At 35.3% G+C, this 21796-nt stretch overlaps 3 long non-coding RNA genes across 3 annotated transcripts; 2 read left to right on the forward strand and 1 right to left on the reverse strand.

Annotated features, from left to right (window-relative positions):
* Window positions 1-278: 278 nt before the first annotated feature.
* Window positions 279-1381, reverse strand: LOC134203800 (uncharacterized). Its single transcript, XR_009977708.1, has 3 exons — window positions 1078-1381; window positions 851-927; window positions 279-777 (listed from the first exon to the last, which is right to left on the reverse strand). It is a non-coding gene; the product is annotated as an uncharacterized LOC134203800 (long non-coding RNA).
* A 13046-nt stretch (window positions 1382-14427) lies between these two features.
* Window positions 14428-15060, forward strand: LOC134203802 (uncharacterized). The gene is made up of 2 exons (XR_009977710.1): window positions 14428-14852; window positions 14912-15060. It is a non-coding gene; the product is annotated as an uncharacterized LOC134203802 (long non-coding RNA).
* Window positions 15061-20121: 5061 nt separating this feature from the next.
* Window positions 20122-21196, forward strand: LOC134203801 (uncharacterized). Its single transcript, XR_009977709.1, has 3 exons — window positions 20122-20698; window positions 20812-21032; window positions 21131-21196. It is a non-coding gene; the product is annotated as an uncharacterized LOC134203801 (long non-coding RNA).
* Window positions 21197-21796: the final 600 nt, after the last annotated feature.

Below are 21796 nucleotides of genomic sequence, written 5' to 3' on the forward strand. Positions count from 1 at the left end.
ACTCTGCATATCAGAGCGCCGTTGCGCGAGTAGTGCAACGTCATCCGCCAATTCGAAGTCGTTTAGAGGCATTCCACGGGGGCATGTCAGTCGATCCTGAGCGACCATTTCGAAAATATTTGAAACTCTGCACAGTTTTTCAATTTCATCTAAATCGTCATTTTTCGATATCAAATCTTCATTAAATTAATGATTTAGTGTGTGTTACTTCTACGTGAAGTTAAACGATTTACAATGATATGGAAATGCTAATATCATCTTCCAAACTTGTGTTTCAAATGTTTTTATAACGTTTTTTATTTGTTTACAGTAAAAATACAATACCATTTGTAATACATTTCACACGATTTCACACAAATATAACAATAGAAATTCAATACAATTAATTGTTTTACCTTTTATTTTATTTCTTTGATTTGAAAAGATTGAACATGTTCAACTTTTGGCAAGTCAATTGAATTCATCTGAGTTGTTCAATTCACTTGCCCTGTCAAAACGTAGCATAATGCAACAACTCAGTTGAATTCAATTGACTTGCCAAAAGTTGAACATGTTCAACTTTCTTTTCGTTCAAGGGATTTGAATTAAGGTGTTTACACGCTCAATTTGCGTTCGATTCAAGCGACTTGCTCAATTCATTTGCCTTGTCTAAACGTAGCATAAGTGTTGCTGCTGGTGAAGAATGGTGATGTTCGTATATGGCGGCGCTGATTGTGGCCGCTGTCTTTCGGCATCCTTTCCAATTAATCATGCTTTAGAACTTCCGTGGAGATGCGCCTGTGGATGATGAACATTATAAAAGAATGTCAATGTTCTTCGAGAGCACATAGAAAATATAAAGAAAAATTACCTTTATCAGCGGTGGGTATGACGGCTGTTCTGTAATGGAAAACGTTGATTAAATGGTTTCCAGTGAGCTTCATAGTTCTGAAAGAAACAAGTCAAAATATTAACTAAAACGTCAGATTTGCTTTGGCGATTACTATCAAGAACCCCCCCGGGAAGCGTTTTACAGATTTCTCCGCATGGTCAGTTAATTGAAATCTTCAGGTGCTAACAACACTTACAAGTACTTACCACCATTACAAGGCACAGCAGCCAATGATCCATTCAACCACTAGCAGAATTTAAAAGAGCAGGAAGAACGAAGAGTCCTGCACTTTGACTGTTCGATTTTTTTATTGTCGGGCCGGCACCAAACCGGACCGCGCGATTGAGCACTCGCGACAATTTGAAATATTTCATTAGTAGTGCGCATCATGCACGCATGGATGTACTATCATGCGCACTAATCAGAAATGAGTTGCGACGTCTGATAACTGCAGGTATTTCATTTTATTGAAAACAAATTTTCGATTTTCTACTATACACGGAATATTTTTCCCTAGCCGCAAACAAAACATTACACGCTTAAATGGAATTAGTTTTCCACCGAGTAGAAAAAAAAAAAAAACTTTTTTTTTTAATTTTAATTGTTGTAGAGATACGGTCTTTTAAGATCTGCAATATAATTTATATATAAAAAATCAAAATATATATTTTTTACTCAACATTGGAAACTATTGTTATTTTATTGTTTTTATTGTTTCTTCATTATAATAAATACTTCAAAAATTAATTTAATTTTCCAGATTCTTATCTTTAAAAATTGATTTTTGGTGAAGAAAATGGACTAATTTAAAAATTTGGTCAAAAGTTTAATTGACATAAGCGAACCATAATAATATTATAAAATGTATGGGTGACATTTGGATTTATTGTTCTTTTGAGGTAAATACAATATAGATGTTTTTTAACCGTAAAAAATCTACATTAAACGAACAGTCGATTGTATTGTTTACCATTCAATCTATAATATTCCAATGGATTAAACCATACAAGGTACTGTAAATTTTTATCCGGGAAGCGTGGTGTCATCATAATCAATAGACATAGCCCACTTTCATCATTGAAACGCAGTATGGTAAAAATTATAGCCCGGGACCAGAATGTGGCGACATGTGCCGCATTTGACAGGTCTCCTGCTCGTTTGGAACACGATTTTGTATGGGAATGACAGATGAATTTTGTTCCAATTCTGACAGTGTCGTCACTCTTAATTACATACACTCTGCCCGGGACATCCTTGCTACGATCTGGCGATGGGCTAAACAATAGGATGTCAATAGCCTGGTTCAAATGGCTGTCAGTTGGCGCTACTAAAAAATCTAATGGGGTTCAGGTGTAACGGTGTAACGTAGTATTTAGCACATTCGGTCTGCGTCCTGAGCAAGAAGAAGACGTTGATTTGATTGTGGACAGGTTTACTGACTATTGTGCTATAGGAGCGTAAGAAAAGTTTCAAGCATTTATATGAAGCAAATTTGGATTAATTTCGGAGGTTGATTTAGATGATCTTAGTACTGCGGATGTTCTAGGAACAGAAATTAACCCAAGCAACCAGAAGTTCGGATAAGAAGGGCTATTTTGGCTTAATCAGCTCTCATTTTAAGTAATTTTCTGTATGGTGGGAGCGTAAAAGTGAACTTTAAAGTTCCGTTAAGGATGCTTGGAACTTTATGTGGAACCATAGTGAACCAATTAGTTCGGTTAAGAGTAAATTTAAGTAAAATCTGAACTTCTGGTTGCTTGGGAAGCTTACATGTGAAGTGGTATTACCTGTTGTCATGGGTTGTAGGTAGTCTACGAACTCCATACATTCAAGGTCTGTTGATCAACCTTCGTATTGGAGGCAGATGTTGAAAAATAATCTAGTTGTGTGACCCCTTCTTGGCATATGTTTATATTCCAAGTAGTTCGTGATGTTGTCACTGATGCCAGGTAGTCTACGAACTCCATAGATTCAAGGTCTGTGGATCAACCTCCGTAATGTAGGCAGTTGTTGAAAAATAAACAAGTATTTTGACCCCTAGTTAGTATATGTTTGTATTCTGAGTATTTCTTGTTGTTGTCGTGGACTCCAGGTAGTCTACAAACTCCATAGAGGCAAGGTCTGCGGATCAACCTCCGGAATGGAGGCAGTTATTGAAGAATAATTAAGTTGTGAGACCCCTTCTAGGTATATGTTTGTATTCGGAATAGTTCTTGTTGTTGTCGTGGGCTCCAGAAAGTCTACGAACTCCATAGAGTCAAGGTCCATGGATCAACCTCCGTAATAGAGGAAGTTATTAAAGAATGAACAAATTGTGTGACCCCTTCTTGGTATATGTTTGTATCACAAGTAGTTTTTGTTTTTGTCATTGGTGCCAGGTAGTCTACGAACTCCATAGAGTCAAGCTCTGTGGGTCAATCTACGTAATGCAGGCAGTTGTTGAAGAATAAACAAATTGTGTGACCCCTTCCTGATATATGTTTGTATTTCGAGTAGTTCTTGTTGTTGTCGTGAGCTCCAGGTAGTCTACGAACTCCATAGAATCAAGATCGGTGGATCAACCTCTTTAATGGAGGCAGTTATTTGAAAATAAACAAGTTGTGTGACCCCTTCTTGGTATATGTTTGTCTTTAAAATAGTTCTTGTTGTTGTCCTGGGCTCCGTAATGGATGCAGTTATTGAGCATTAAACGCTTCTTGGCACAGTAATATCCCGATTTTTAAATCCTAGTAAATTTTGGGGGGATTAAATAGAAGAAGGCAAAATACGTGAAAGGAACCCGTAATTTCTTGACGAAGAGGCTTACAAAATTCTTGACAGGTTCTGAAATTCTTGACAGGTGACAGTTATTTCATGAAAATTATTGTTTTTGCGGTATTATTTGAAAACAATAAAAACGACAAAAAATTTCAAAAAAAATTGGGGTGACAAAATCGGGGTCGACTAAATCAGGGTAGACAAAATCGAAGAATGACAAAATCGGGTCAATACTGTATATGTTCGCATTCCATGTGGTGCTTGTTATTGTCATGGGTTCGAAGTAATCTACGAGCTTCGTAGAGTCAGGACCTGCTGATTAATCTCCGTGATGGAGCCATTAATTGAAAAATAACAAGTTGTGTAACCTCATCTGAGTGAATGTATGCATTCCAAGTAGCTTTAGTTGTTTCCATGGTACCAGGAACAATGTATGAACTCGATACAGTAATGACTTGTAGATTAACCCCGAACGGTAGGCTGTTGGTATATGTTTGCATTCCAAGTAGTTCAAGTTGTTGTCATTAGCTCTAGGCAATTATTGACAAGGTGTGACCGCATCGTGCTTTCGTGCTGTGCGGTTCTTTCTCTCGTTGCGGAAGGAAGTTTTTAATACTACCCGAAGCTATTTTAATTTCAACGGTGCTTCTTAGCGCTATTTGTACCCACTGATCCCGTTACGATCTTTGCAAGGACCCGTGCCTTCGTTTTACGTTGGACCCGTTTGCGGAAGTAAAATTCCGACAAGCGGTGGTAATCCTGCAGGGACACCGTTCTGGGAAAAAACCTCTTAGAAGGTCACGTCTCCACGCTCAGCCATGAGCATTAATAAAAACAAGAGGAAGGGGGAGTCTCTGAATTCTCCACTTCCTTCAAAGAAACAAGGTTTCAAGACCGTCCTGCCAAAGCGCGGAAAAAATAGAAGAAAGCTGGAGAATTCAGATATTCCTTCTAACTCTGATATCGGAAATAATTCTTCTCCAATCGAACTGAGCAATCAGTTCGATTTGATTAATGATGAAATTGAGCAAATCGAATATACCTCTAGTCCAGGTGATTCGATTCATGCGAAAAAGCAAAGGATTCCGCCAATTGTGGTATCTGTTGCCGAGTTTTCTGGCTTCCGGAATGAGATCTTGAGTAACCTTCAGGGGATCAAGGTTTCATTTCAGATTGCTAGGAAGGGTGACTGCCGCGTTTTGCCTGGATCCTTTGACGATCGCAAACGTCTTCTTCAGTATTTAACTGAGAAGCGCCATAAATTCTTCACATACGGCGACAAAACTGAACGATTGTTCAAAGTCGTCTTGAAAGGTCTCCCCAGTGATGATAAATCACTGGATGAGATTAAAATTGAAATTTCTCAATTACTTGGATTTTCACCAGTCCAAGTAATTAAGATGAAAAAGAAATCCCACCCTGGTACTTCCCAGAGGGGCATTTCTCAAGAATTTTATTTAGTTCATTTTAACAAAAGTGAACTAAATAATATAAAAAGTTGGAAAAGGCCTGTATTATGTCCCATGTCCGTGTTACATGGGAACATTTCCGAGCCTGGGGAAATTTCAAAACCCCACCCAGTGCCGTAAGTGCCAAAAGTGGGGTCATGGAACCAAACATTGTCACATGGATGCTAAATGCATGATTTGTGCTGGAACCTCTCACGCCAAGGACGCATGTCCTGTGAGAGAAGATTCCAATAAATTTAAATGTGCAAATTGTGGGGGCAAGCATAAATCCAATTTCTGGGAATGCCCTTCACGCAAAAAAGTTTTGAATTCCCGTGCAAAATTGATGACGGGAAATTCCAATCGGATCCCAGATTCGACGGGTAGAAATTTTTCAAACGCTCAAATTTCGAAACCAGTTACCTGTCGAGCAATTCATACCCACCACAATTCACAAACAAATTTTGCCGCTCGTCAACGGGTAGCAAGCACTTCAGTAAATTCCAATTTTTCCAATGTACCTGGACTATGTAGCGAACTGGACTATAGAAATTCATAACTTGCGCCTTATGAATCTTCGACTGATTATTCCACCAACAGTGCTTCTTATACGTAGTTACCTTCCGGAGTAATCAAGCGTCGATGGGCGTGTGGTCTTCATACCGGCCTCCCGACCCCGACGTCCATGGTTCGAACCCAGTCTGCCGCACTTCACTTTTTTTCAAATGGAAATCACCATTCATAAGGCAACATATTGAAATTCATGCCGATTCCTTGTGGCAAATTTTCATAAGGCGTTTGCTTGTAAATCATACGTCCATTTTCCTCAGTGTACGTATGCAAACATCGCTGCTGGTAGACAAAATTTCTCTTCTCAAAATGAGGTTTATACCCATGTCCCAACGGAAAATAACGGTCATGTTGCCGATTCAGGTAGCATGACTGCTTCCGATTTTGATTTTTTAACTGAACAATTGCATCACATGATTGATGCAATGTTCAAAGCAAATACCATACCAGAAGCTGTTCAGGTTGGTATAAAGTACACACAAAAAATTGTTATTGGACTCCGTTTCAATGGATCTAAATAATTGTGTGAAAGTTCTAAATTGGAATGCCCGCTCTCTAAAGGGTAAGAAAGATGAATTATTCAACTTCCTAACAGTTCATAATGTGCATATTGCCATTATAACTGAAACCTATTTAAAACCAGGACTCTCCATTAAACGAGATCCAAATTATTTTATCTACAGAAATGATCGTCTTGACAGCGCCTGTGGTGGGGTCGCCATTGTCATCAATAGACGTATCAAACATAAATTATTTTCTTCGTTTGAAACCAAAGTTTTTGAAACCTTGGGAGTTTCCGTTGAAACAAATTTTGGTCAATTTTCCTTTATTGCAGCCTATTTGCCTTTTCAATGCAATGGGCAGCAAAAGAATTTGTTGAAAGCTGATCTTCAAATTCTGACTCGCAACAAATCAAAATTCTTCGTAATTGGTGACTTCAATGCCAAACACCGTTCATGGAATAATGCTCAAAGCAATTCCAACGGCAACATTTTATTTGAAGATTGTTCTGCGGGATATTATACTATTGAGCGATTCCAAGCAACAGCATCAAAATTTAAGAAAATTTTTAATTCATGATTTTCTATTGAGTTGAAACTTTGCACAGTTTTTCAATTTCATCTAAATCGTCATTTTTCGATATCAAATCTTCATATTGAGTCACGACTAACTTTTCAAAAGGGTGTATGTGAAAATGGTTCAAAAATATTTAAAAAGCTGCACAGCAAAAACGGAATGTTCGATTGTTATGATTTTTTAAGCAAAGTTAGACAACTAAATGGTGATTCTTAAGAAAATGTGCACAGTACAAAAAAAAATTTTTTTGCCTTTAAAAATATCATTTTTGTCACAAAAACTCAAATATCTCAAAACCCTATGTTCTGTCGAACGTAATTTTTTTAGGGATAACGGTCCATTATATTAGCTATCTACCATAAAAATTTGGTGATGGTAAACTAATAAACAAAAAAAGTTATGATATTTCAAACATTTCACAATTTTCACATATAGTAAACAAAAAAAAATTTCCGTGTATTTTTTTTCAAGAATCGCAGTTTGATGCTGATTTTATTGTTAAGGGCCTTGCGTGAGTTAAACAAGTTGTTTGTATGATATTCCATATTTATGTATTCATCGATATTATGTATATTATATGTATAAATATTATATGTATAAATAAATAAAAATGAATTAATATTATCCTAAGTATTAAATTAAATGTGGCAGTTACACAATGTTGTTATAGAAACTCTAAGAGTTTTGGGTTTGAATTTTGGTATGGGTTATGATATCATGAAAACAGTTTATTAATACTTTTTTTTTTTTTTTTTTTTTATTCAAATTTTTTAAAATATCTAACACTTTTGAATTATTATCAGCACAGTTTGAGTATAGTTTTGCTTTAATTTTATTTTCCGACAATGGAATGAAACAGTGAAATTTTTGGGTTCCTTGGATCGTTTTCGCGTTATTAAATTGCTCGCTGAGCTCTGAAGCCTTTATTTCGTACTCTTCAGTAGTAGTAAAACAAAATGATAATTTGGTTAAATCTTTTTCTTTTCTACGATTTGCCCAATCAAAAAGTTCTTTCGCAGTTTTTTGGCTAAACTTGCTCTTGTGGCCAAGCGCTTTATTGTTCCTCCAATAGCATCACAAGGACCTTTGCCATGTGATGTAGCAAAAAAATGCCATTCTGCATCAATTCCGTACATTGATTTAAATTGACATAGGCTCGAAAAATTCTTACGATTTTTGTACTGCGACGCTGCTCCATCAGACATGAAATATATCTTTTTGACTTCTTAATGCTTATCAACGCGTAAAAAGTTAATCATTTTTTCAATGAACAAGTTTACGGATACTGAATCGTGTCTTAAATCTTCGGAAATTATAATAAAACTTAAGTGTTCAATTTGCGTACTTCCATTAAAATAAATAACGAATGGATGAATTGTAGCTTGTTGTACGTTCCAGTGATGGGACTGCACTTCATCTTGCAATACAAAGCTGTAATTTTCAGAAAAATCACAAATGACTAAAAATTCACCATTTTGGCAGGATGTGCAAATGCGTAAATTTGTATTCAATGTGGACATTGGAGCATAACCAGTCGCTTTCAGTTTATCTATGGTGCTTTCGGTGAGATTTCGTAACTCTTTTGAACACTTTTTTCCATCAAACGGCCTACAACAGTTGAGAAAGCGGTTACTCATGTTGTTCGTAATATTTCAATAAACAAAATCACTTTTAAGTTTTTACTGACTAGTTTGGTGTCATTTGCTTGACTGAAGAAAAAAATTACTATAAGATCTTTAACAACCTTTGTAGTAGTAATTTTTTTGCTTTTTCGTGAGCATTGTCATGGTATGTACCTATCATGCATTTGTTGTTGTTGAAGATACCCGTTTCCTCCCGATCATAAAGTCTATTCTCTAAGAGGTATATTTTTTGCAGGTAAACTATAGACGTACACGTGTATATAAATCTTTGATTTTGCAGCTTTTGTCTTAAAAAAAACATTTCTGATATGTTTCTATCAACGTTATTATCAACAGGTTTCAACACTATTAAAAGAATTTTTCGCCAGTCACGTGCAATGAAAATTATGACACTATCAATAGTTTTGATCACAACACTGGATCGTGTCTAAGTTTCTTATAGATGCTATGAATAATTAAATCAAAATATCCTTAGAAAACAACTTGTTTAAATCCGTCCCTTAACAATAAAATCTGCATCAAACTGCAATTCTCGAAATAACTTACACAGAAAAAAATTTTTTTACTAGATGTGAAAATTGTGAAATGTTTGAAATGTCATAACTTTTTTATTAGTTTACCATCACCAAATTTTTATGGTAGATAGCTAATATAATGGACCGTTTTCCCTAAAAAATTACGTTCGAAAAAAGATAGGGTTTTGAGATATTTGAGTTTTTGTGACAAAAATGATATTTTTAAAGGCAAAAAAATTTTTTTTTTACTGTGCACATTTTCTTAAGAATCACCATTTAGTTGTCTAACTTTGCTTAAAAAATCATAACAATCGAACATTCCGTTTTTGCTGTGCAGCTTTTTAAATATTTTTGAACCTTTTTCACATACACCCTTTTGAAAAGTTAGTCGTGACTCAATATGAAGATTTACAATGATATGGAAATGCTAATATCATCTTCCAAACTTGGACGTACATGTTCATGATAGCATTAGAGGCGAAAGTATAGAATTGATAGTTCCGTTAGGATACGGCAGGCATGAAGAATGTTTTTATAGAAGTCGATTTGAAAGCGAGCGGAGGGCAATATTTGTGATGGCACATATCGCACGACCTTCCTTCTGCCAAGCTCCGTATCATGCAGGGGCTTGGCGAAGAAAGTCAAAACAGATATGTCATCAGTCAAAATTTGAAAAAAGTTTCAAAATGAAGCAAGTCAGAAAGGGTTTCTCATTAGGACGTATGAAAAAGTGAGGTACATGAAGCAGTCATAAGACAATCTGTGACTGTTTGGTGAAAATCAAAGTGACAGCAGCACAGGACTTGTTGGTAACGCAATGAATTACAGCTGATGACAGCGCCAGTTCAAGAATGAAAATTTCAATGGACAAAAGTTTGATTTTGAACAACATGTTATCAACTTTGAGTCAATTGAATTCAACTGAGTTGTTGCATTATGCTGCGTTTGACAGGGGCAAGTGAATTGGAACAACTCAGATAGATTGATTTGACTTGAAAAGTTGAACATGTTCAATCTTCAAATGAAATAAAACGTTATAAAACACATTGTTTTCTATGGTTTTGTCCTTCGAAATCATCCCATTGAAGAACCGTTAAATCAATTGTTTTGCTCTGAATTTTGTATGGAAAATTTTCGTTTTTTTTATTGTAAAGATACATAACAACCCCCCTTTTTTATTGTAAAAGTCCCATTTACTATTCATTTTATCGTGGAAAACCATTATTTCTGATGTGATTTAATTGTTGAAATTCCATTACATTCAATGGTAACTACTATGTTTTGATTGGTGATGTAACAGTAAAATTTATGGTATTTTAATCATATTTTTTATCCGGGTTGTCACCGGCTCGATTTGAACACATGAGTTTCGAACTTGAACATCACAAATGATGTCCAGTGACGCCCAATCCCGTTTTCCGTGTTTACATTGAATTTTGACGTATAATAAGGTTGCTTTTCAGTTGGGCCATGACCACAAAACAGATAGACATCATAGAACAAACAGCAAAATTCAAAGTGAACTCTTTGTGTATCAACAATTGACGAACGGCCCTCCCGGGTATCCAAGGCGATAGAGAGAAACAGAAAAGCATGCGCTGCTGCTCTGTCTTATGCTCGTTGTTGAGTAAAGCTTGACTTCCACCGCTAGGTTCGCTAGCGTTTCAAAATCAAGGAAGGACCAAATTTCACGGCAAATATGCCTATATGTTATGTGGTCATGACCCAACCAGCGGAGGCCAAACTAAAAAGTGACCCAAGTATTGAAATCCCAACCAGCGAATCACGACTGTAGAATAAAGAATCGATTGTGCAAATACAAATTTTTGACGGGAAAGGTCAATTAAAACGCACTCGCTACGAAATTTCATGATATTCAACGCAGCTGATTGGAGCAGGAATGTATGTAAACCATCGTAAAGTCCCTCATGCAGCATGAAAAGATAAAATCGAAGAACGGGAAATGTTTGACAGCCAGTTTGAGAGCAGAAAAGCGGCTCTATTCCTTCAAATGCAAATTTTGACAGTACATATTACAGTTTTTTGAGTTAATAACATGTACAAAAGGCTCGATATACCTCAACTAATTGCAAGTTTTTGCCTACAAATACAAAAAGCAATGCAATAAATTTGGTCCTAATAGCCTATTCAGATTACGCCATTAATGACATAATAATTGGCGTTTCAGGGTAAATACGCTTTATGATGTCATTATTTACGTAATATTCCATACATTTTGCGCTGTCAAAAGATACCCGCTAAAAAGAGTCATTAAGAATTTATTACGAACAATTATTACGAGAGAGCTTTCGTTCTAACTGGAATGCAGGGAGAAATTCAACAAAACAAAACTGACAAGCGTCACGCTCTCTTTGCCAGAGAGAAAATTCTCTCTGTTTTCATTTCGTTTCGTAGTTGACAGTCATGCTCTTTCTGTCGCAGCAGGGTCGAATGCATGTTAGATGGAAATCTTCTGAGCGCTGAAGAATAACTCGGATTGTGATGGTTTTGTGGAAAGCATTTTATATGATGGAAAATAATGATGATAATTATTTATTCTCAACTTATTCAACATGAATTGTTTAAAAAATAGATGCTCTCGAGAATTAACATGAAGTATTTAACTTAAACCTAGATTTAATAGAACAAATCGTATAAATTTTCAAAGTTCAAGGGCCAATGCGGAGAGGCAATTTAGGACAAACGTAGACAAACGTAGGAATGGTTGTAAAACGAATATATTTGATGAATAAACATGATTTCATAAATTGTTTCAATTCTGCTCCTTGAATGGCTAAATATACTTTGGATTACAACATTTTTCACGTGGGACAACTGAACGATTTGAATGGGATGTATATATAAAGTAGAATAACCTTAAATAAAACATGGATTGGTAATGCATTAATTCATCCAAAATCCAGTTTAAATTATATCACATTCACACGATTCGATTTTGTTAGTAGCTGTATCATTGATTGTCGATTAGAGCTCAATGGTTAAGTTTCCATTTTTGAAAAAAAAAATTGCTGAGTTGCCCTTCATACATAAGGCTATCTGACGTTTATCATCTTTCTCTTGCACGCGCACAGACGGGATAGGGTTTGTTTTCATACGGAAACGCTTCGGAAGCGTTTTCGTATGAAAACAAACCCTATCCCGTCTGTGGGCGTGCAAGAGAAAGATGATAAACGTCAGATAGCCTTATGGAGATACTGGTGGAAATACATTTTAGTTCGATAATATTTCTTGAAAATTGGTCCAATCGTCCTTTTTTTATTTATTTGTGAGAATTCCCAAAAGTATCTAAATTTTTCTATCAAATCTCCGTTTGATCATAGTACAGAATCAAAATACTTTTTAAAATTGAAAATAAATTGAGGAATAGTGTGATTCCCCGAAGAACGGCGCACCCAACAATAGAGGTAATAAACTATAGAGGACGATTGTCGCTGCGGTTCCCTTTGTTATCGTCCCCAAACATGTTGGGTACCTATCTGTCAAAACGTACTGATTTTTCCTTAGTTGACATTTAGTGCCCTATCCTCGCCAGCAAAACATGTTTCGCCAGTGACGACAGCGACAACCTTCCTCTATAGTTTACTACCTCTATTCACCCAACTAATGAATGTAGCTTCGCTCATTATCCTTAATGAGAGCTTCAAATATTCTTCGAAAATCCCTTTTCATATTTTTTTTTATATTTTTTTTTTCGTAGAAACTTTGTTCAGAAAAAAATGTTCGATTGTCGCCACACAAATGCTTGATTTCGCAAATTAAATTTTAAAACTCTCCTTGAATTCAACCCTGTATTAGCGTGCAAATGAGGAAACATGGAAACGTCAAGATATATTATCTTGCTGCAGTCTGAACACCTCGTAATAATTGGATACCCTCTCACTTAACAAAGTCATAAATAGCCCAATCTGAATAGGCTATAAAGCCCTACGTCGTTTATGGCTGCAAACGATACACTGAAATAAACATTGTAGTAATTTTGACTATAGAACTATGATTAAAATGACTAAGGTACCCCGGGGCAAGTGGGACCTAAAAAAACGCTAGTTCAGCAAAATTGTTAACGCATATTTATAAAACACGATATTTCAGAACATTAACCACGCATACATCATTATATGCTTCCGTTGTTGAAGTGTAGACGTGTTGTAAGCCATTTATTCAATTAAAAAAAATATTGGTAGTGAAAGAAATAAATTCACCTGTAGGACTCACTTACCCTTTCAAACGGGGCAGAAGTGGGGACCTGTTCTATTGTTTTATGCTGTCGAACTAAACTAATTAAAGGGATCTACAATGTTCAGGTTACTTCTGAGTCGTAGTATTTTCAGATCATGGATGGAGGTTTTTTGCATGTCAGATTTTTGTTTTTTGCTACAAGGAAGGATTATAATTTTAGCAAATATGAACACCAGACAACAGCCGATTTACTGTTTAATTGGCTCTTGTTTTGCTCTTCACTGGGTTACTTTTGTACCAAATGTTTTAGATGGAAAGGATAAGCAATTCTTTATTCACCATTCGAGTGAATGTTTCTGTGTTTAAAGCACAGATTATTACATAAATCAGTACTTCAAAAGAAACGTTTTTATTCAGGCTATGCGCACTGCTATAAATTTGAACGAAATTGCCAATTTATGTGTTGAACACTTTATTTAACTGAAAATCTGTAAATTTGATGCGCAATTTGAAAATAACAAAACACTAGACAAATTTTGTTGACCTATCGTTGAACAAATAGATTATTTGCACTGTAAATGAAAAAATATCGCATTGTTATAACTATTGCGGGAGATAATTTTTAGAATGAATTTTGTATTATTGTTAATCAACTGTACAATACTATTTAACAGCGAAACCAACAATAAGCAAACTACATCTGATTCAGATCCATATGATATAATATTATCATATTATGAGTTTCGAAGTTATTTTTCACTAGACAACGATTTAAAAACAATTAAAAGGGCTCTATCGAAATTGTTGTTCAAATATGTCCCACTTGCCCCATGTATGTTAAAACTAAAGGGTAAGTGAAAATTGCAAATTTTGGCTTAAATTAAAACTTATAAATCATTTTCGATGTCACACAATTATTTGATTGCTCAAATTATTCACCTTCCACATCAATGATAAATTTAAAAACGACTATTATGGTGGAAATCCATTGAATTAAAATATAAGTAATATATTTGCCCGGGAGTCTAAAGTCATGATCAAGCAATAGCATTAGCATGGTGCCTCAAATGGTTTTGATTCCAAATATTTTTGTGTGGGCTGTATTCGTTGATAGTCCTGCTTAATCTTTCTAGAAGATTATTACCACTAAAAACGTTTATCGATTGATCAGCAGCCATAGTACCCACTTACCCCGTATTTTCACTTGCCCCGGAGTACCTTATTTTAGAATGTTTTTATATTGAATCAAATTATGCTTAATACTAATGACACACTGGTGGTATTCGTACCATGGTACAAGTTGTACCACTAGTGTGTCACCTTGTACCATGCAGGTACAACGTGGAAAACCATGGTACAATATGTACTAGGGTATATAACCGTGGTACTTGTACCACCAGTGTGTCTTTAGTATAAATTAACTACTTAATTGTTGAAAATACTATGCTGCCAATGGACCATGGTATTATTAATGGTGAAAAATGGTACTGCTGTCAGAGAGAAAACTCAGTGGAAGACGCCATTACGCTTTGCTGGTGCCGGTGATATGGAGATAAAACATTAATATAATACATTTAGAATAGGGTTTTGAAAACTAGATTTGCATATATTTCTCATGAAAACTTTTACGCCCGAATCATGGCTTATATTTATACCATAAAGTTGTTAGTTACCTATATTAACGCCGATCAAATCATCAATGAAAAACCCTGGATGTTTCCTCATCGAATCGTATCACCAAGTGCTGCAACAATGTTTCCGGAGAATTCGATGGGTAAGTTTTTGTTTCTCTTATGTTTCCTAATAGTATACTCTTCAATTTTCTATTTGCAGAACAGCAAGTTATGCAGATGACAACCGTATCCGATAAAATGTATTCACCACAAGAACATCAATCAGCATGGTCCACCCAAAAGTGAATAATTTTCATCAGTGTTGTCTAAAATAAAAAACTATGTATAAAGAAGTTGAAAAAAATCTAATTCAATGCATTTTTCTAATCCAGATTATTTCAAAACAAATAATGATTATCCCATGACCAAACAATCATAGTTAATTTAAACGCCCGATGATTGTCAGTTTCACTATATATTATCGTTACACGGAAGCTTGGGAGTACCCATTAATGGGTATTTTCGTACCCATTTTAAAGAAAAGCGGCATAACTCATTTAATGGGTAAATCGCATTTACTCATTAATGAGTAAGCTCACTGTTGTATACTTAGCATTATTTATAGCTATAGTGTTGCCTCAATTAATTACCATTGTTATAGTTTTATAGTGAGCAGGTAGCTCATCACAGAATGACTTCCGTTCGATCTCTTTCCTTACCGACCGTCGACCGGTGCAGACGCACAATCACAATATTATTAATAAATAACCAATCCATAGTTTAATTGAAGTTAGTCTCGCGTGTGTTTCATTGTCGTCTTCCCACACTTCACTCACTAAACTTCATTAAATGGGTATTTTTTATACTTGATATTTTTATATAAAATGGGTAAAAAATCCACATTAAGTATAAACAAAAGATTGAGGTTATGGCATAGAAATCAAAAATAAATGATTTAAAATAAAATCGTATCAAGTATCCCTAATCAGGGACAAATATATTTATTTCCATCGATTTTTATCATATTTGAAAATAAAACATAAACAAATTCATGTAAAAATGTGTGGTTTTGGGGAAAGCCGATTCGGTCGCGCCGGAACAATTTTTGCATTCAATTACCAGCCCCTGATGAAAGCGGCATCGGTATCGCACAGGTTTTTTTCGTTCTTTGGTTGCATTCCATCTTGTCGAACAGCAGCACCGGAAGGCAGTTCCGGAGACAATGGTGTGGTTTCTGGGAAAAATCATTAGAAGTTCAATATGGAACTTCATGGGTCTACTGGAAGTTGCGGCATCAACGGGTCTACTGGAAGTTGCACTTCTGATGAAAACTTCACAGTTGGTTAACGGATTCACTATAATAGGTAATAAATAAAGGCGTTGATTATTTTCACTTACTGCACGAGTGATGTATAATTTAGAATCACAATCATCCGGGACTGAAATAAACTTGTATTTTCCTTACCTCGTTTAAATAATGACACACCGCTGCAATTCGCCAATCAAATTGAAATCGATTTTCTTGATTTCTTTCGAAAACTTCTCAGCTTTAATCGGTTTTTGTTCGATAAACTTATGGTTTTCCGATTTCGAAAGTTGAAAGTAAAAATGGCGATATGGCTATCCAAAATTTTCTGTGGGTACCATTTACCCACTATTAAGACTGATGTACAATCTTATGAGTGGGGATAAAATACCCTTTTTTTTGTTTTCGAAAAAAGACCCATTTTATGACATATCCGAACAATTTAAAAAAATGGGTGAATAAACTCCATTTAATGGGTATTCTCAATCTTCCGTGTAGGCTGACCATGGGCATGGTAATTTTGCTGTCATCTCACTCTCTGAAGCCATAGTATTTTCTACAACATATTTCGAATGAAATAACTGCACTATGTAGTCTGCACAAATCAAGTGGCGTTGTGCATTTAATTTAAACCATCAATATGGTAATTTTAACTGCACCACACGCAGCGAAATTTTGTATGATTAAACTAATGAATATCATTGTTGAATCAATAAACGGTCGATTGTTGAATTTAAAAATGTATATTATTGAAACTACAATATTCTTTGTTTGAATCAACAAAATAATTGTCATTTCAACAATATTTATTGTTGATTTTAACTTGCATGAATTTCTATCAGCGTGTATTTTTTGAAGTGTAGTTCCGTTTGCTGTTTGCTGTGAGATGAACAAGAAATGAAAAAGTGTTCTGTCAAGTATTTTCGTAATAGGAACTTTATACATCACACTATTTTAAAAACAACAGAGTTTATGGACTTTACAGGTAATACATCAAATTTATTTTCCAAATATTTTGTAGTATTAAATAACTCTTCCGTTAGTTTTACAGAAGATTTACGGAAAAAAAGATGACCGGAAGAAAGGATCAAAACCGGCATAAACATAACCATGGAGGACGTGTATTTCGGAAACAACAATAAGTTGTGGCGATGTTGTATATGGTTTTCAAATATTAACAAATTATGTTAAATAAAATTGATATATTTATACTGAATCGTCGTATGGTTGTTTATTTGTTTTGCATGAAAAAGGTAATTTTGGTTATACATTTTATTATTTCAACAATAATTATTGTTGAAACAACAATAATGCAACTCAAATCATGATTGTAGAAACAACAATATTCTGGATTGTTTCAAAATGAAAATATTATTAGCCCTGAGCTAACAATATTTATTGTTGAATTCAAACCGAAATATTGTTGTTTCTACAATATGTTTTTCTGCGTGCACTGTTCTCAGTGTAATGCATCGGTCAAGAATACTTGAACCGATGTTATAAAAAATCTGGTAAAAGTCTAAATCAGTAAAAATAATATTTTTATGTTTAACACATTTTGAGGCAAATATTGGCCTGTGCAACATTTCAGAACGAATCAACCATCAGCCCAAAACGTCAGGCCCATATATTAACTGTCAAAGGTTGAGTCAAGTGCCCTGCGGTGTTCTGCTGGAGCGTTTGAATCCTTACGTCAAACAAGACCAAAAATGTCGAGGAAGCATTTTTCATCTATTTTCAAATTTTAAATTAAACAATCCCGAATAGAATGAGATTGTACAACTATTTTTCTAGTTATCGTTTTTTAATTTTAAAGAATTGTTATAGAATTTTAAACGGAATCATAAAAAAGATCGAACGGAAATTACACCACAAATAATATTTACGATAGTGTATATAATAATTCGATATTGGATGATACATTGAATGGGTTGTTAAGTATCGTTACCATTCGAAAAGGCCAGCTTTTCCATATATTTTTGTCAAGCGATTTTACCAGATATCGTTAGTTTATCATAATTTTTCGTCATGTTATGATTCGGATTATAATTGTTTTTAGCAAAGAAGATCAATAGTATGATTTTTGTTAGAACAAATGAAGATTCCATGGATAATCCAAATTGTAAGGTGTTTAATAAACATCTAATTATACGATAGGCGTATTACAATATGTATAATACTATTTTAAGAACTACAATACAGGATATGATAGTTAAAGAACGCTATGATTCCAGCTTCGATTGCTATTAGATTTTGTGTTTTCAGTTCATGATAAAATAATTCAGCACAAAGCAAGTTTAAATAACATTTTATTTACCATCTCATATAGTTTTTTAAAAAGATTTTTCCTAATCAACGGATTCTTTCAAATGACATAGTCAATTATCTTTTTTGTTGTACAATCAATCAATGACTTTGCTGTTCTCCCATCAATTACTTGAATTGTACTGTATATTCCTGGACTGCATATTCCTATAAATTAAGTCAAAGAAAACAATGAATGACTGTAATATATGAAGAAAAATAAGTAAGCTTGAGCGCAACTAAATGTGAATTGATGGAAATAATGAAATCTATCTTCCTACAGTGATATTTGCACCTCTCTAATGTATTTTCTACATTATTTTTTATAATGCGTGAGGAATGCACATCGCTAGAGGTGGAATAATCCTATTGAAATTTTAATTTTGAAGAATTTGAGGCATCAAACACTTATCAAACATATGTTTTTTGGAAAAATGACTTCAAATAAATGAAATAATCGATTAAGCCAATAAAAGTTTTTGACGGCAAATGTCAATTAAAGGAAGGGACATTGCGGGTTACTGTGCCAACATACGGAAAACCTGAATACTTAGTACTGAGAGCGACTGAGGGCATTAGTGTTTCAATAATGGTATGGCCATTGCAAGACTGTTCAATTATCGGATCAATTGTGGTTCATATACATATTTTAAGGCTGGTTTACAGTTCAGAAAACGGTGTCACGGGATTTGTCCCCCATATATTTTCAAAGAGACGGAAATTTCGTTTTTTGTGCCCAAATCTCTTGAATGATGCCTCAAATGATGCCCTGAACTGGGGCCAGCCTTTTAGCTCCCGCCGTACTTACCTTTGCAAACATTTTTTGTGGCTCAGCCGAATCCGCTAGTGTATACAATTTTTCTTTAAGGAGGTAGACTTTCTGAAAATAAACAAGAAATATACATCAGTTTTTTGTTTCGTAATATTTAGTTTAAACTTATCTGCATTGTCATCCGTTTTTGTTTCGTTTTCGGCATTTAAACGTTCTATTTTTTAATCCACATTGCCGCTGCTTCATGACAAAAACTTATGTGGCGGTTGGCCAAAACAACTTCGCCATAAACGAATTGTCACTAATACACTAAAAAAGAAAACACTCAATTTTTGTGTTGGGTAAAAGCTAGCTAAATCATTTATGATATGATACGTTTACAATAAAATTGTATCAGGTAATCCTTACTAAAACCTGTATAATCTGTAAATCATTGTATATGATTCAGTCATTATTTTTATTAATCGTTCAAATGTACACAGCAAAAAATAATGTAATCTGCATCGATGTAATTCAAGCGATGTACGAAAATTTCTATGTAACTCAAAAATCATAATGCATAATAACATTCATTTTGATGTAATTTCACATTGCCTTGAAATTACACAAAACAAATTGATCATCTTCCCATTACGTCGCTTTTGTGTAATATTCGATTGTCAAAACATCTAATATCACACAGAAAATGATGCAACCAATAAGATTTATCAGACTTGTGTAAAATCACACAAATTCGATACAATATTATGTACATTGATATTTAATTTCCTCGCAACACTGCGGACTTGACATCTCGCACTTCTGCAACGTTGATTCTGTTTTGTCGCCATGTTGTGTTGGAAGCAAAGTTGTTTGACGGCAATATTCAAGGTTTTCCAGGTTTTCTCGCGGCTAGTTTGATATATTTCGTGTGCATTTGGTCAATTGTGGTCAAAAGAATGTGTTATTTAAATTAAGTGAAAATCATCGACATGGATAAACAGGAGATCCGAACGTTTTCCTGGATTTTCACTGAAGTGTCAGTTGATTTTTTCGATGGTGACGGCAAAGCAAAATAAGAAGAAGAGTGGATTTCAGGCCATGGAATTCAGCAGGCCGAATCTGAATGCAATCCTTAATATGGGATATGTACAAAGTGCCTACTTCCAGTACAGGATGATCCGATCGTTTGGTATGTTCGCGGATTTCGACGACGACGGCAATGAAGAAAAAGGACGCATGCGGATCCTGAAGGCAATTCTTAAAAATGTGATGCAAAGTGCCACTTCAAATCCTTCGCCCGGGTTTTTGCTTTCCGCTGTTCGAGAAACTAAAACGACGAGCGATCAAGTTCTCCGTGGAACGTTAATATTGGCTCACGATGGGAAATTTTCGGATCTTAAAACGATTCTACAACTTGCTGCCGAATGTGATCGTTTCTATGCCAAAGTTCAGCGGTGTTGCACTGTGCGTTTGACGAAGGGGACCTCTTTTCGTGATGGGTTGCGGCGAGACGGAGACACATTGTGAAAGTTCCCCAAACGGAAACAGATGGTCTGGTTCTCCGCAAGCTGTTGGTCGACTTTACGAAGGAAGGCTTGAGCGAACTAACGCTTATCCGATTGGAGAATAATGTAATGATTAAGGTAAGTATTGATTAGGATATAATTTGAAATAGGGGCAGAATCACAATATTACAGTATAATAACATTTTTCTATGAAATTTCATAATGGGAGATCTTTTTTATTTATTTATCAGACTAAGGCCGGAGTGGCCTGTGCTGCACATAAAAGTCTTCTCCATTCAGCTCGGTCCATGGCTGCACTTCGAGAACCACGCAGTCTACGGAGGGTCCGCAAATCGTCCTCCACCTGATCGATCCACCTTGCCCGCTGTGCACCTCGCCTTCTTGTTCCCGTCGGATCGTTGTCGAGAACCATTTTCACCGGATTACTGTCCGACATTCTGGCTACGTGGAGGTAGGAGATAGGAGATCTACTGTTAACTATTTTACGTGATTTTACCCTAATTATTTTGATTACAAATAGTTATATTTTTTATTTTATCCACTTTTTAGGCTGAAGATGGAGTGGCATCTGCATTGTTTTCTTTTCGCTCGGTCCATAACTGCACGTCATCTTCCTGATTGTTATTCTCAAGTCCGTCAAAGAGCGGGCGTAACGTAAGTACATAGTAATAAGTTAGGGCCAATGCCCACGTAGGTCTTTCCAAATAACGCAGGTGTGCATCGAAGCGACAACGCAGCGTTACCGCTTTTTCCCGATGCACATCTGCGTTTTTTTGACGCCGCTTGCTTGCACGCAGTGTTGAAAAAGCAATACGTGTGCATCGAGCCTTATGCTACGTTTTGACAGGGCAAGTGAGTTGAACAACTCAGTTGAAATCAATTGACTTGCCAAAAGTTGAACATGTTCAACTTTCTTTTCGTTCAAGTGAATTGAATTAAGGTGTTTACACGTTCAGTTCGCGTTCGATTCAAGCGACTTGCTCAATTCACTTGCCTTGTCTAAACGTAGCATTAGGCTTACATACCCAAATGATTTTCTCAATATATTCGATTATGAAAGGATTACTTTTAATATTCTAAACAGAAATGGGTCATAACGGATGGTACCCGTATAGAAATCCTATCATTTTGCACTGCATTTTTTTTTGGGATCCCGAAACGAAATCCTCCTTTGAAGAAAATAAAATCCATCATGGATTTCAAAGAAACTTTAGT

Source organism: Armigeres subalbatus, unplaced genomic scaffold (genome assembly GCF_024139115.2).
Source record: "Armigeres subalbatus isolate Guangzhou_Male unplaced genomic scaffold, GZ_Asu_2 Contig237, whole genome shotgun sequence".
Taxonomy (NCBI): domain Eukaryota; kingdom Metazoa; phylum Arthropoda; class Insecta; order Diptera; family Culicidae; genus Armigeres; species Armigeres subalbatus.